The 13,019-nt window shown below is 35.9% G+C and overlaps 1 protein-coding gene across 7 annotated transcripts in view; it reads left to right on the forward strand.

Annotated features, from left to right (window-relative positions):
- ZNF148 (zinc finger protein 148) overlaps window positions 1-13,019 on the forward strand; it is a 117,564-nt gene that overhangs the window by 11,880 nt on the left and 92,665 nt on the right. Inside the window, exon 1 of one of the 7 annotated variants that reach the window (XM_019652180.1) lies at window positions 3,067-3,130. The exons of 4 other annotated variants lie outside the window; for them this stretch is intronic. The gene's annotated coding sequence lies outside the window, so the exon portion shown is untranslated. Of the gene's footprint in view, window positions 1-3,066; window positions 3,131-3,345; window positions 3,441-4,969; window positions 4,989-13,019 lie in introns of those variants that run through there. 2 more of the 7 variants (XM_019652185.1, XM_019652194.1) reach the window with 2 other exon arrangements.

Genomic DNA, 13,019 nt, shown 5'->3' on the forward strand with positions numbered 1-13,019 from the left:
AGAACAAAATGACAGCAACTTGTCTGTTCCCCTTCCCCTAATTCCCCAGCACTGTTCCCATCCCCCAATTGCCCAATAAAAAATCTTAAAAAAAAAAAAAAAAAAGAGTGAATAGCTTTAGGACAGAAAATATGGAGAAAGCATAATGCTACCCAGGAAATAATGCCAGGAGCCTATTCCTTCTCTGTGCATCTAAGGACAATCCTTGCCACCTATGATGTTATAAAAGTGATAGGACATCATGCATAACTATTTAAAAAAAAACAGCATAAATGATAGAGACATTGAAATCTTTGATCTCTGCTTGAGTGCCTCAAAACCACATCAAACTTATTTGCAAAAATTGTGTGGTGATAATTTGTATACGTAAAGAGGTTCAGGTAAAAAGTAGAAAGAATGTGGTGGATGGCAGGAAGGAAGTGTCCTAAGGGATCTAACACAGCCTCTATAGTTTATTTATTTATTTTTTTCTTTTTGTCTAAATGACTTTTATCTCATTTCTTTTTTAAAATTTAATTTAATTTTATTATTAGTTTCAGGTGTACAAAACAACATAATGATTAGACATTTACATCCCTCTCAAAGTGATAGCCCCACCAAGTCTGCTATCCCTCTGACATACATAGCTATTACAATACCATTGACTATATTCCCTATGCTGTATTTTACATCCTGTGACCATATATATATATATATATATATATATACATATATATATATATGACATCCAATATTCTTTTATATTAGTTTCACGTATACGGTGCAGTGGTTAGGTATTTATATAATCTCTGAAGTGATCCCCCCCAATAAGCCTAGTACCCACCTGGCATCCTACATAGTCTTTACAACATTATTGATTGTATTCCCCCTACTGTATTTCACATCCCTATTTTTGACTATTTTGTGATGACCAATTTGTATTTTCTAATCCCTTCATCTTCTCACCTATCCCCCAACCCCTATCTCATTAATGATCTTAGGAGGCTGGTTTGCTCTGTCTTCTCATTTCATTTATTACCTGTATATGGGTGACTCCCAGATATACAATTCTAAAAATACTCTCATATTTCTAGTTATTTATCATTTATTGAACATCTCTAAAGCAGTTACCTTGCCAGTTCCAAAACCAAAATATGGCTGAAATTGAAACACTGATACTTTTTTAAAATTTTGTTTTGCTTTTAAATCTTGGACATTATAACCTCAGGTCTTGAAACCTTCACCTTCTTCCATTGATGATATTTAAGAAGACCTAGAGCATTTTTTGGCTGTGTCTCTGCTGTCAAACTTTTTGCTTGTCCAGGTCTGCAGTAGTATTCGTTTATGTCAGACCTTGTCTTCTGTCAACCTTTCCCTTGTACTATCAGAGATTTTACTCAAGCGCTTACCTTAACTGGTTTTTGAGATTCTCTATCAGTGCCTTGCTGTGGTTCTGGCAACTGACATTTTAAACCATTAAGACACCAATGCTGTTTGTTTCAAACCCTTTGTATTTGCATTATATTCCTTACATGATTAACTAACTGAGCAAAGAATCTTTTCTGATCTTCCCTGTTCAGATCAGGTTTTTTGATGTTACTCTAGTTTCAGAGAGAATGTATTCAGTGGCAAAGAGAAAAATATGACATGGTATAAAATACATAGTATTGGTGTTCCATCCTAGTGCATTTTGCTTCAGGATTAATTCCAGAATCTAGCCCCTGGTCATTCATCAATTGTCCCCCTTCCCTTTGACATTTAGTCACCAGATTTAATAATGAAGGGCTTATGGAGACCCAAGGCTTTGAAAGCCTAAGAGGGCCCAGGGTTGTCACTTTGCCCAACTCACATCTTTGCTATAACCTGCCAGATTTGGTTTAGAATTATTTCCAGGACCAGCCTCAGACATAGCTTGGGCCTTGTTGAGTAGGGGGTGTATTTTGAATATTTGAGTGAATTGTTTCGGTTAGACTAATGCATATCTTAAGGAAGGTGTTGGGAGTGATTATACGTAGTAGAAATGGAGACAGTATGTTTTAAGTGATAATTATATTAATATAAACGACTTCACAATATAGAGGTTGGATGCCTGAAAATCTTGGTTGGCATGAAGTTTTCCTTGTAAATTTGAGAAGAGTAATATCCAGGCGATTAGAATGAAATACACACTTTATGTTTTGCAAGGTCCTGTATACATGTGCTTGTCAACACTTAACACATCTGCATGTATAGATGCATATTTTGGTAGAGTTGTGTTAATTTGATTAGGTTCTATAATTAGTCTTTAGGGAAATGAGCATGGTAGTCTTGAGTTATGGTGATTCAAATGAGTTGGTAGAGAATATTAGGAAAGATTGTCAAGTTATTGGGGGTATGCTTAAATGGATTTTTCAGTGATTGGTGGCCTCTGAAATAGGTTCACAAAATTTGAGGCCAATTTGGGGCAAATTTTTGTGTTAAGCGGGAGAGGGGTAGCTTTGGGGGAATGATGGAATAAACAAAAAATGCAGTAATGCAGTGTTTGAGAAAGTAATTTATGAATTTGTTAGGAGCTGATAAAAATTATAAAAGTTGTGGAGAGAGTTTGAATAGGGATTTATTAGGAAGCTTATTACTATTAGAAAAGTAAATTTCAAAAGAGTAAAATTTCATGGTTTAGGGAAATTATTCTTTTGGGAAAATGCAGTTATTAGGTTAAAAACAAGAAGGCAAGGGAAAACTAAAATGAGTAAATTAAGGTGTGGAGAACAGTAAGAGGAAGGCTTAAGGAAGAGGTTACAGAAAGAGATTTCTTATTCTAAGTATTGTGTTGGATTCTACTTTTAATTAGTGTTTCAGTAAGGAAAGGGGGTTAAATTTCCCGTGGTTTGTAAGGGTGGGGAATTTTACCGAGAATAATTAGGCATACTAGTTTTATTTCTTAAGAAACCCGGGAAGTAGGGAGCCCTGGCCGGATCCGACAGCCGCACGGGCGGGATTTTGCCGGCGCTGGGCTCGGCGGCCGGCGGCGCGGCGGCGCGGAGTCGCGCGGGTAGTGGGCCCAGAGCCGCCGCGCGTCCGCCGGCATCGTCCGCGAGCGGGGCGGAGCAGAGCCAGGGCCGGTGAGCTGCGAGCTGCCGAGATCCGCGCACCCACAGAGAAGCTCCAGCAAGTGAGCAGGCCCCGGGCCGCGCGGCGGCGGCTGGGGGGAGGGACTTCCTGAGCGCACCAAACCTCCGCACGCGGCTCTCAAGTCTGCCTTTTGTTGTGTGTGTACGTGTGTGAGTGTGCGCGCGCGTGCGTTAGTGCGCCTGTGTGCAGGGAGGCGGCGGAGGAGCGCGGAGAAGCCGGGGCTTTTCCTGCTCTTGTGGCTGGCGCGCCCGGGGCCTCAGCGGGCGGTGGGGCCTCCCAGACACCGGTCTTCCGGGTCGGGGCCCGCGGCGCAGTCAGGGCCCCTTAACCCCAGCGAGATGGCAAACTTTGTGAGTGGCTTCTCGGCGGCTAACAAGTGTCTGCCTGACAGCGGGGGCCGCCTAACGTTAATTGACACCCCTTTTCCCTCCTAACCCTGTTTTTTTCAAATCTGTTGGATTGCATTGTGTTTATGGTTTTATGATATGCGGAAAGGTCAGATGGGTAACTTGGTCTATTAGTTTTTTATTTGGTATCAAGAGCAAAAAATGTACGCTGGTATTCGCATATTAGTTGCGCTAGTAAAACCTGCAAGTTTAGTGGTAAGAACAGCCCTAAGGCCTTTCCAGATTTTGGCTATCGGGCAGACTTTTGCGTTTCAGACTTTGTGAAGCACTTCTTTACAGTGCCAGGAAAGAACTACTTGTGTAGTAGACTAAAAGCTAGGTGAAGTTAGGAAATGCAAAATTAACGTCCTTCCCAAGAGTTTGAATTAAAAACAGCTCTTTTTGGCTTTACATAATAATTATGATTTGTGTAGTTTGAATATAGCTTTGCAGAATCAGGCATGGTGATAAAAAAAAAGCATTTATTTTATAGAGGGCAGTGGTAAAGGCACCACACAGTTTGAAATTTCAAGTATGTTAAATGTTGCTATAAATAAAATCCTATTCAGATTTTTAGATTTAAAAAATCTAAAAATACGTTTGCAGTTGTCCTTTGGGTGCAGGAGGAAGTCCTGGGTTTCTCAGTGCTTGTTTCTGGGCAGATTTTCAGTATTGTCAGCATGATACGGGTACGGAACCTTAACCTGAGTGAATAATTTGCTTGAGATTACCAGTCTGTTTTGCAGCTGGGAATAGCCTCTGGGTCTCTTATTCCCAGTCTGGTGACCTATCCAAGAATAGACTAAGGAAACTAGGTATTTGTCGGTTTGGTGGAAAATATGGCTGAGTTGATTTTATAGTGAGTATTAAAGAGCCAAAAAGTGAATGTGTGACTTTTCTGTTGTAGCATTTAAATGTAGTTTCTCCACACTGAATGTTTTTGGCCTTTCTTTAAATACATAAAGGACTTCAGGATAGTCCTCAGTGTTACTTTTCATGGCATGTGTAGTATATTTACACTTGATTAAAACAGATAGATGCTTATTGTATTTAACTGTGGGTGAAGGTGTTTTTCATGTGGGTATTCTCAGTGGTTAAAGAATAGCAAGTGACTTGAGAATGTTTAGTTCAGTCTCCTCACAAATGCTAGAGAGAAGAATAATTTTGTTAACTTCATTAATTAATCTCTGATTAAAAAACCTTTGACTTTATTGAGGATGGAATACCTGTGGATTTTCTCCTCAGCTTTTTATACTTTATTCTCATTATTACTGTATTAGCTCTGCACAGTATTTGGTTAATATGTTTTCAATAGGCCTCATACAAAAGAGTACCTTTTCTCTTTATATTACGAGTATATGAGTTGCAGTTGAACCTTTCTGTTTTGTTCATAAGGCTAGGGCCTTATGCCTTTCCTCCAATATTGCAAAAATGGAAACAATCTTTTCTCCTTGACATCTTCAAAAGAACCCTCAAAAGTTTTAATCTAATATCAGAAGTTCTCCACCAGAGGTGATTTTGGAGACATTTTTTCTTTAGTTACACTGGGGGATTCTACTGGTATTTGGTGGGTAGATGCTAAACCTCCTAAAATGCACAAAATTATCCAGTGCAAAATGTCAGTAGTGATGTTGAGAAACCCTGATCTAATAATATTCTCCCAAATAATTTAAACCTATAAAAGTTACTATTTATGATATAATTAACAATATAATTATATATATTATGTACTTATATAATTATAAAATATATAGTGACATTTCCGTATCACATCTGTTATAAATGTTTTCCAAAGACACCATTAGAATGATTATGGGTCAAGGGTTATGAAGTACAGTTTAGAGCATCATTATATAGGATTTTGGACTTGGGAGATTAACAAGTATAACCCTCTCAGTATGTAGATAAGGAAACGGAGCTTTAGGGAGATCGTGAGTTACCCAAGGTTCCACAGATAATGCAGAGCTCAGACCTCTTGTTATTTCTATTATAATTTAATTAAAATTAAAATTAAATTATTACTAAGGGAAACATATTGTTTTCCTTGATATATAAATAAAATAATAAAAATTACATCATGAGAATCTCAGTATTCAGTAAATTATTATTTTCAGATTCACACGTGTTGAATTCTTCAGCTTGGTTTTGTAACCATTTAAAACTTTTTAGCATCTGCTTTTTAAAAATACGTTGAAATTTTAAAGAGCACATAATACATTTTAAACAAAATTTAAAATCAATTATGATACCATATCCATCATTGGGAATGCAAACTAACTGGAATTGTTAAAATGTCTTCTGGTGTCTTGAATTTAGACATCTGATCTGTTGTGTGAGGATCACTGTAGTAGTTATTGTGCTGATGGTAAATCTTCTAGCATGAGCATTTTGGCTAATTTTAGGAAAAGATAATAGTACTTTCAGGTGAAACATAAATTGGGTGTGTAGATGAAATATTTTCAAATTAAGCTATGTTGTCAGAGGAAGTATTATTGGGGTTCTTATGTTAAAAAGTTTTTTTGTAGTGCTACTTTTTTTAATATGAGTAAAACTGAGGACAAAAGACCATATGAGCAAAGATTTCTGTAAAAATTGTTTTATATAAGAAATTTATAGAAACAATTTACAAGACATATTAGAAAAAAAACAATAAACTCACCAACTGGAGAGGCTGCTGTTACTATTTTGATATATAGATTTCTTATATCTTCATTAACCTTTTATTATGGAAAATTTTAAGTTGCTAAAAAATAGAGTAGTATTAATGAATCCCCAAATACCCATGACCTAGCTTCAGCAGTTAGCAATTGATGGCCAGTCTCATTTCATCTATACAGGCATACCGTGTTTTATTGAGCTTCACTTTATTGTGCCTCACAGGTGTTGTGTTTTTTACAAATCGAAGGCAAGAGCCTCGTCCAGCAAAAAGATGACGACTTGTTTTATTGCGATATTCTTTATTGCAGTGGTCTGGAACCAAACCTGTAATATCTCTGAGGTATGCCTGTACCTCTACCCCTTTCTCCTCTCTCATTATTTAAAAAACAAACAAAAAACCTTCTCTATTTTGAAACATTTATAGACTCGCAAGAAGTTGCAAAATTAGTAGAGTCTTGTATATCCTTTGCAGTTTCCCCTCAATGGTGACATCTTTTAAAGCTATAGTAAAGTCATCAAAACCAAGAAATTGACAATGGTACATCACTGTTAACTAAACTTAATTTGCACCATTTTTTAAAACCTGAATTCATTTTTGTGTTTATAGTTCTATGCAGTTTTCCCCTCACATATATAAATTCATGTAACTAGCACCACAGCAAAGATACAGAACTAACTGTTCAATCACCATAAAGAAAACCCCTTTTGCTACCCCTTTATATTTGCACTTCAGTGCAAAACCCCTCTCTGTCCTCTGGCAACCTATTCTCTGTCTCTATAGTTTTGCATTTCAATAATGGTATATAATAGTATACTTATTAATATATACTTTGATTAACCATTCATTCTGTTGAAGGACTTTTGGCATATTCAGTATTTTGCTATTAAGAATAAAGTGGCTATGAACGAACAATGAGGTACAAGATTACAAGATTTTGTGTATAGTTCTCTGAGATACAGAGTGAGCTTCCTGTGTTGTAGGGCAAGGACATGTTTAGTTTTATAAGAAATTCCCAAACTTTTCCAGAACAGCTGTACCATTTTACATTCCCACCAGCAGTGTATGAGAGATCTGCTTTTTCTTCATCCTTGTCAGCATTTGTTATTATCATTATTTTTTAGTTTAGCTTTTCTAATAGGTATATATTGATATCTTACTGTAGTTTTGATTTGCATTTTCCGAATGGCTAATGATACTGAACATTGTTATATGTTTATGTCTTTTGCTCATTTTTTTAATCAGAATTTTTTTAACTGTTTAGTTTTGAGAGTTCTTTATATATTCTAGATACAAGACCTTTGTCAGATATATGGTTTACAAATATTTTTGTCTTAGTCTGCAGCTTATCTTTTCATCTTCTTCAACATGGTCTTTCACAGGGCAAATGTTTGTTTATTTTATTTTGATGAAGTCTGGTTATGTTCTTTTATGTGGAGCATTCTTTTGGTGCCAGGTCCAAGAACCCTTTTCTTTAGGTCTTGAAGGACCTTGCCTGTTTTCTTCTAAAAGTACTGTAGTTTTCATGACCCATTTTGAATTATGTGGTTGTGAGGTTTAGGTTAAGACACTTTTGGGGGGCGGGGGCTATTGATGTGCAATTGTTCCACCACTATTTTTAGGAAGGGACTACTCCTCCATTGAATTGTTTTTGCTGCTTTGTCAAAAATCAGTTGGGAATATTTGTGTTGATCTGTTTTTGGGTTCTGTATTCTGTTCCATTAATCTATGTGTTTATTCCTGTCGGTACCACACTGTCTTGATCATTATAACTGTATCATAAGTCTTAACATAGGGCAGAGTATTCCTCCCACTTTGTCAAGATTGTTTTAGCTATTGTGTTCCTTTCCTCTTCATTATAGAATAATCTTGCCTATGTCTACAGAAAAAATCTTGCTAGGATTTTGATCGGAATAGAATAAACCTATAATTCAATTTGGGGAGAATTTCTTTATTTAGAGATTTTCAGTCCATGACCATGAGATGTCTCTCCATTAATTTAGATCTTCCATGTTATTTCAAAGCAAATTCTAGGCATCATATAGTTTTTCTTAAAGCTTTTTTGAGCTATAACTCACGTGCCATATAATTTACCCATTGAAAGTATACATTTCAGTCATTTTTAGTGTATTTACAGAGTTGTACGTCTATCACCATAATCAGTTTTAGAACATTTTCATCACCCAAAAAAGAAACTCTTTATCTGTTAGCAATCACACTTCAGTCCCCCTTTGTCCTGGCCGCTGGCAGCCACTAATTTACTTTCTGTCTCTATGAACTTGCTTATTCTGAACATTTCATATTAATGCAGTCATGCAACAAAGTGATCTTTTATGTCTGGCATCTTTAACTTAACATAATGTTATGTGATGTAGCATTTGTCAGGAGTCCATTTCTTTTTATTCTGTGTAGATATACCACATTTTGTCTATCCATTCATCAATTGACTGACATGTGGGTTTCCACTTTTTGGCAATTATGAATAATGCTGCCATTTGCATTCATGTGCAAGTTTTTATATGAACATTTATGTTCACCTCTCTTGGATATATACCTAGGAGTGGAATTGTTGAGTCATATCCAATAAATCATTGCCAAGGCCAGTGTTATGAACCTGCCCCCCTTATGTTTTCTTTTAGGAGTTTTTACAGTTTTAAGTCTCACGTTCAAGTCTTGAATCCTTTTTGAGTTGATTTTTGTGTATGGTACAAGGTAAGGGTCCATTTTCATTCTTTTGCATGTGAATTCCAGTTTTCTCAGCACAGTTTGTTGAAAAGCCTGTCCTTTCCCCATTGTGTATTCTTGGTACCCTTGTTGAAGATCAGTTTGTCCATGTATGTGTTGGTCTATTTTTGGGCCCTTTTCTCTTTCATTGGTCTCTATGTTTGTCTTTATGCTGGTACTATAGTGTTTTAATTATTGTAGCTTTATAATGTGTTTTGAAATCAGGAAATGTGAGGCCTCCAGCTTTGTTGTTCTTTAAGATTGTTTTGGTTATTTGAGGTTCTATTTGAATTTTAGAATTGTACTTCTATTTCTGTGAGAAAGGCCATTGGGATTTTGATAGGGATTGCATTGAACCTGTAAATTGCTTTGGGTAGTATGGGCATTTTAATAATCCATAAACATAGGATGTCTTTTCATTTGTGTTGTCTTTCATCAGCGTTTTGTACTTTTCAATGTACAAACAAATCTTTCCCCTCCAGTTAAGTTTATTTCTAAGTACTTTCTTTTTTTATTTATACTGTTGTAACAGTTTTAAATTTTGATGAAGTCAGTTTACCTATTTTTTTTCTATTCTTGCTTGTACTTTTGGAGTTACATTTAAGAAGGCTTTGTCTTAGCCAGGGTTACAAAGATTTACTCCTCTATTTTCTTCTAAGAGTTTTATAGCGTTAGCTCTTACATACAGGTCTTGAATCCGTTTAGAGCAGCGGTTCTCAACATGTGGGTTGCCACCCCTTTGGGGGTCGAATGACCTTTTCACAGGGGTTGCTGGGTACTCGTATGTGGGCGTATCTGCCTGTGGGCCTGGAGACGGATAGAGGAGCGGTGTCTCGGTTCCTAAGACCATCGAAAATATGTGTTTTCCGATGGTCTTAGGCGACCCCTGTGAAAGGTTGAGAACCGCTGGTTTAGAGTTAATTTTGTATGTGTTATGAGGAAGGGGTCCGACTTCATTCGTTTGCATGTGGATATCTGTTGATCCCAACATCATTTGTTGAAAAGATTATTTTTTTTTCTCCACAGCATTGTTTTGGCACTCTGTCAAAAATCATTTGACCATAAATATTAGGTATTTTTTTTCTGGACTTTCAATTCTATTCCTTGATCAGTATGACTGTCTGTATTTATGTCAGTACCACAGTGTTTTGAGTACTGCAGCTTTGTAGTAAGTTTGAAATCAGGAAGTATGCATCCTCCAACTTTGTTCTTCTCTTTCAGGATTGTTTTGGGTATTCTGGGTCCCTTACAATTCCATATGAACTTAAGGAAGAGTTTGTCGATTTCTGCAAAAACTACTGTTGGTATTTTGGCATGGATTGTGTTGAATCTGCAGATCAATTTGGTGAAATATTTTTATCTTAATAATGTTGATTTTTCAATCCATGAATACTAGATGTCTTATTTGTGTTAATTTCTTTCAACGATTTTTATAGTTTTCAGTGTACAAGTCTTGTATCATTTTGTTAAATTTATTGCTAAGTACTTTATTCTTTTTGATGCTATTATAAGTGACATTACTTTCTTAACTTCATTGTATTGTTCATTGCTATATATAGAAATACAGTTAATTTTTGTATAATGTTCTTGTATTATGCAACCTTGCTGAACTTGTTTATTAGTTCTTGTAGTTTTTTAGGGGATTCTCTAGGGTTTTCTGTATATAAGATCATGTCATCTGCAAATAGAGATAATTTTATCTTTTTTTCCAATGTGAATGCTTTTTATTTCATTTTCTTGCCTAATTCCTCTTGCTAGAATGTCCAGTATGGTATTAAATAGAAATAGAGAAAGTAGACATTTTTGTCTTGTTTCTGGCCTTAATTTGAAAGCATTCAGTGTTTCACCATTAAGTATAATGTTAGTCTCAGGTTTTTTTCTTAGATAGCCTTCATTGGGTTTAGGAAATTTCCTTCTACTCTTAATTTGTTGGGAATTTTTATTGTGTAAGTTTGTTGGATTTCATCACATGTTTTTCTGCATCTTCTGAGATGATCTACAAAACATAAAGGTTTATGTCCGTTATTCTACTGATATGGTGTAATAATATATTAGTTGATTTTTTAAATATTAAACCCATTTTGTATTCCCAAGATAAATCCCACTTAGTCTTGATGCATAATTGTTTTTATGTGTTAGTGAATTCAGTTTGCTAGTATTCTGTTGAGGATTTTTGTGTGTATATTCATAACAGATGAAGGCTTGCTCTTCTCTTGTGATGTCTTTATCTTGTTTTGGTGTCAGTAATACTGACCTCTTAAAATGAATTGAGAAATGTTCATTTGTATATTTTTGGGAGGAGTTTGTGAACAGTTGGTATTAATTCTTTATTAAATTTTTGGTAGAACTCCCAGTGAAGCTTCCTGAGCCTGGAAGTTCTTTTCTTGGGGACCTTTTAAATTTAAGAATTCATTTTTCCTTAATGATTATGAAACTGTTTAGGTTATGGATTTCATTTTGGTTTAGTTTCATTTGTGTGATTTTGAGAAATGGTCCATTTTTTGTGTGTGTTGAACTTAAGAGTGAAGCTGTTTTGTACAATTACCTTATCTTTTTAATTGCTGCAGATCTGTAATGATAACTATTTCAGTCTTGATATTTGGGGATTTGTGTCTTAGCTCTTTTTACTTTTGTTAGTCATGTTAGAGGTTTATAAAAATGTTTGCTTCATTGATTTTTTTTCTGTTTTCCTGTTTTCAAGTTCATTGATTTCTGCTCTTTATTAATTTGTTCCTACTGCTTGCTTTGGGTTTATATTTTGCTTTTTAAAAAATTAAGTTTTGGGGCTGGCCGAGTGGCTCAGTTGGTTAAGAGCGTGAGCTCTGAGCAACAGGGTCGCCAGTTTGATTCTCACATGGGCCAGTGAGCTATGCCAGAGCTGAGCTGCCAACAGGTGGCAGGATGGCTCAGTTGGTGAGAGCGTGTGCTCCTAACAACAAGGTTGCCAGTTTGACTCCCACATGGAATGGTGGACTATGCCCACCTGCAACTAAGATTGAACACGGCACCTTGAGCTGAGTGGCTGTGAGCTGCCGGTGGGCGGCCGGATGGCAACTGGACTTGGAGCTGAGCTAGCTGTGCCCTCCACAACTAAGACTGAAGAACAACAACTTGGCTGTTCTCCTTCCCCAATTCACCAACACTGTTCCCCTTCCTCAATTCCCCAATAAAATCTTAAAAAAAAAAAAATTAAGTTTCTTGGGCAGGTAATTAAGTAATTGATTTTAGATATTTCCTCATTTCTAATGTGAGCATTTAGTACTGTACATCTTCTAATTACTGCTTTATCTGCATTCCACATATTTTAACATCATTTATTTTTACATATATATTTTAAAATTTTCTTTGCGATTTCCTCATTGACTCATGGAAGTTTTAGAAGTGTGTTGTTTTATTCCTGTGTTTAAAGATTTTTCTGTTTGTTTTTTTTTTGTTACTGATTTTTAGTTTGAGTGTATTATGGTCAGAATACACTCTGTATTACTTCAATTCTTTAAAATTTATTGAGGTTTGTTTTATGGCCCAAGATATGGTCTGTTTTGGTGAACGCTTCATGGGTGCTTCAAAAGACATGTGTATTCTGCTATTGTTGGGTGGAGTATTCTGTATATGTCAGCTAGACTTGGTTGGTTGATTGTGTTATTAATGTGGCCACTTTGCTTTGTTTAAAAAATTGTTGTAGCTTTTTCATTATTTTCCTTTCAAGGTATGTTGGAATTTCTTGTTAGCAACATATAGTTGGGTGATTATAAAAATCTACCCTGCCAGTCTGTTGATTGGTACTTAGATCATGTGCATTTAAGGTAATTATTGATATATTAGTGATTAAGTCTGCCATTTCATTATTTGTTTATTTTCTTGTTTTCTTTGTTTCTCTTTTCTTGCTTTCTGCAGATTTCTAGAACATTTTTCAGGATTCCATCTTTCATAATTCATAAAATATCTAGTTATAATGTTTTTGAATCTGTCTTGGTATAGTTTTTGTAGTGGTGGTTGCAGTTATTACATTATGCATATGTGACTTTTTTTTTTAAAGATTTTATTGGGGAATTGGGGGAGGGGAATAGCATTGGGGAATTGGGGAAGGGGAACAGACAAGTTGCTGTCCTTTTGTTCTTCAGTCTATTTGTGGAGGACGTCGCTTCACTGGCCCATGTTGGTAT

The sequence above is a fragment of the Hipposideros armiger genome, unplaced genomic scaffold, assembly GCF_001890085.2.
Source record: "Hipposideros armiger isolate ML-2016 unplaced genomic scaffold, ASM189008v1 scaffold_8, whole genome shotgun sequence".
Classification (NCBI taxonomy): Eukaryota; Metazoa; Chordata; class Mammalia; order Chiroptera; family Hipposideridae; genus Hipposideros; species Hipposideros armiger.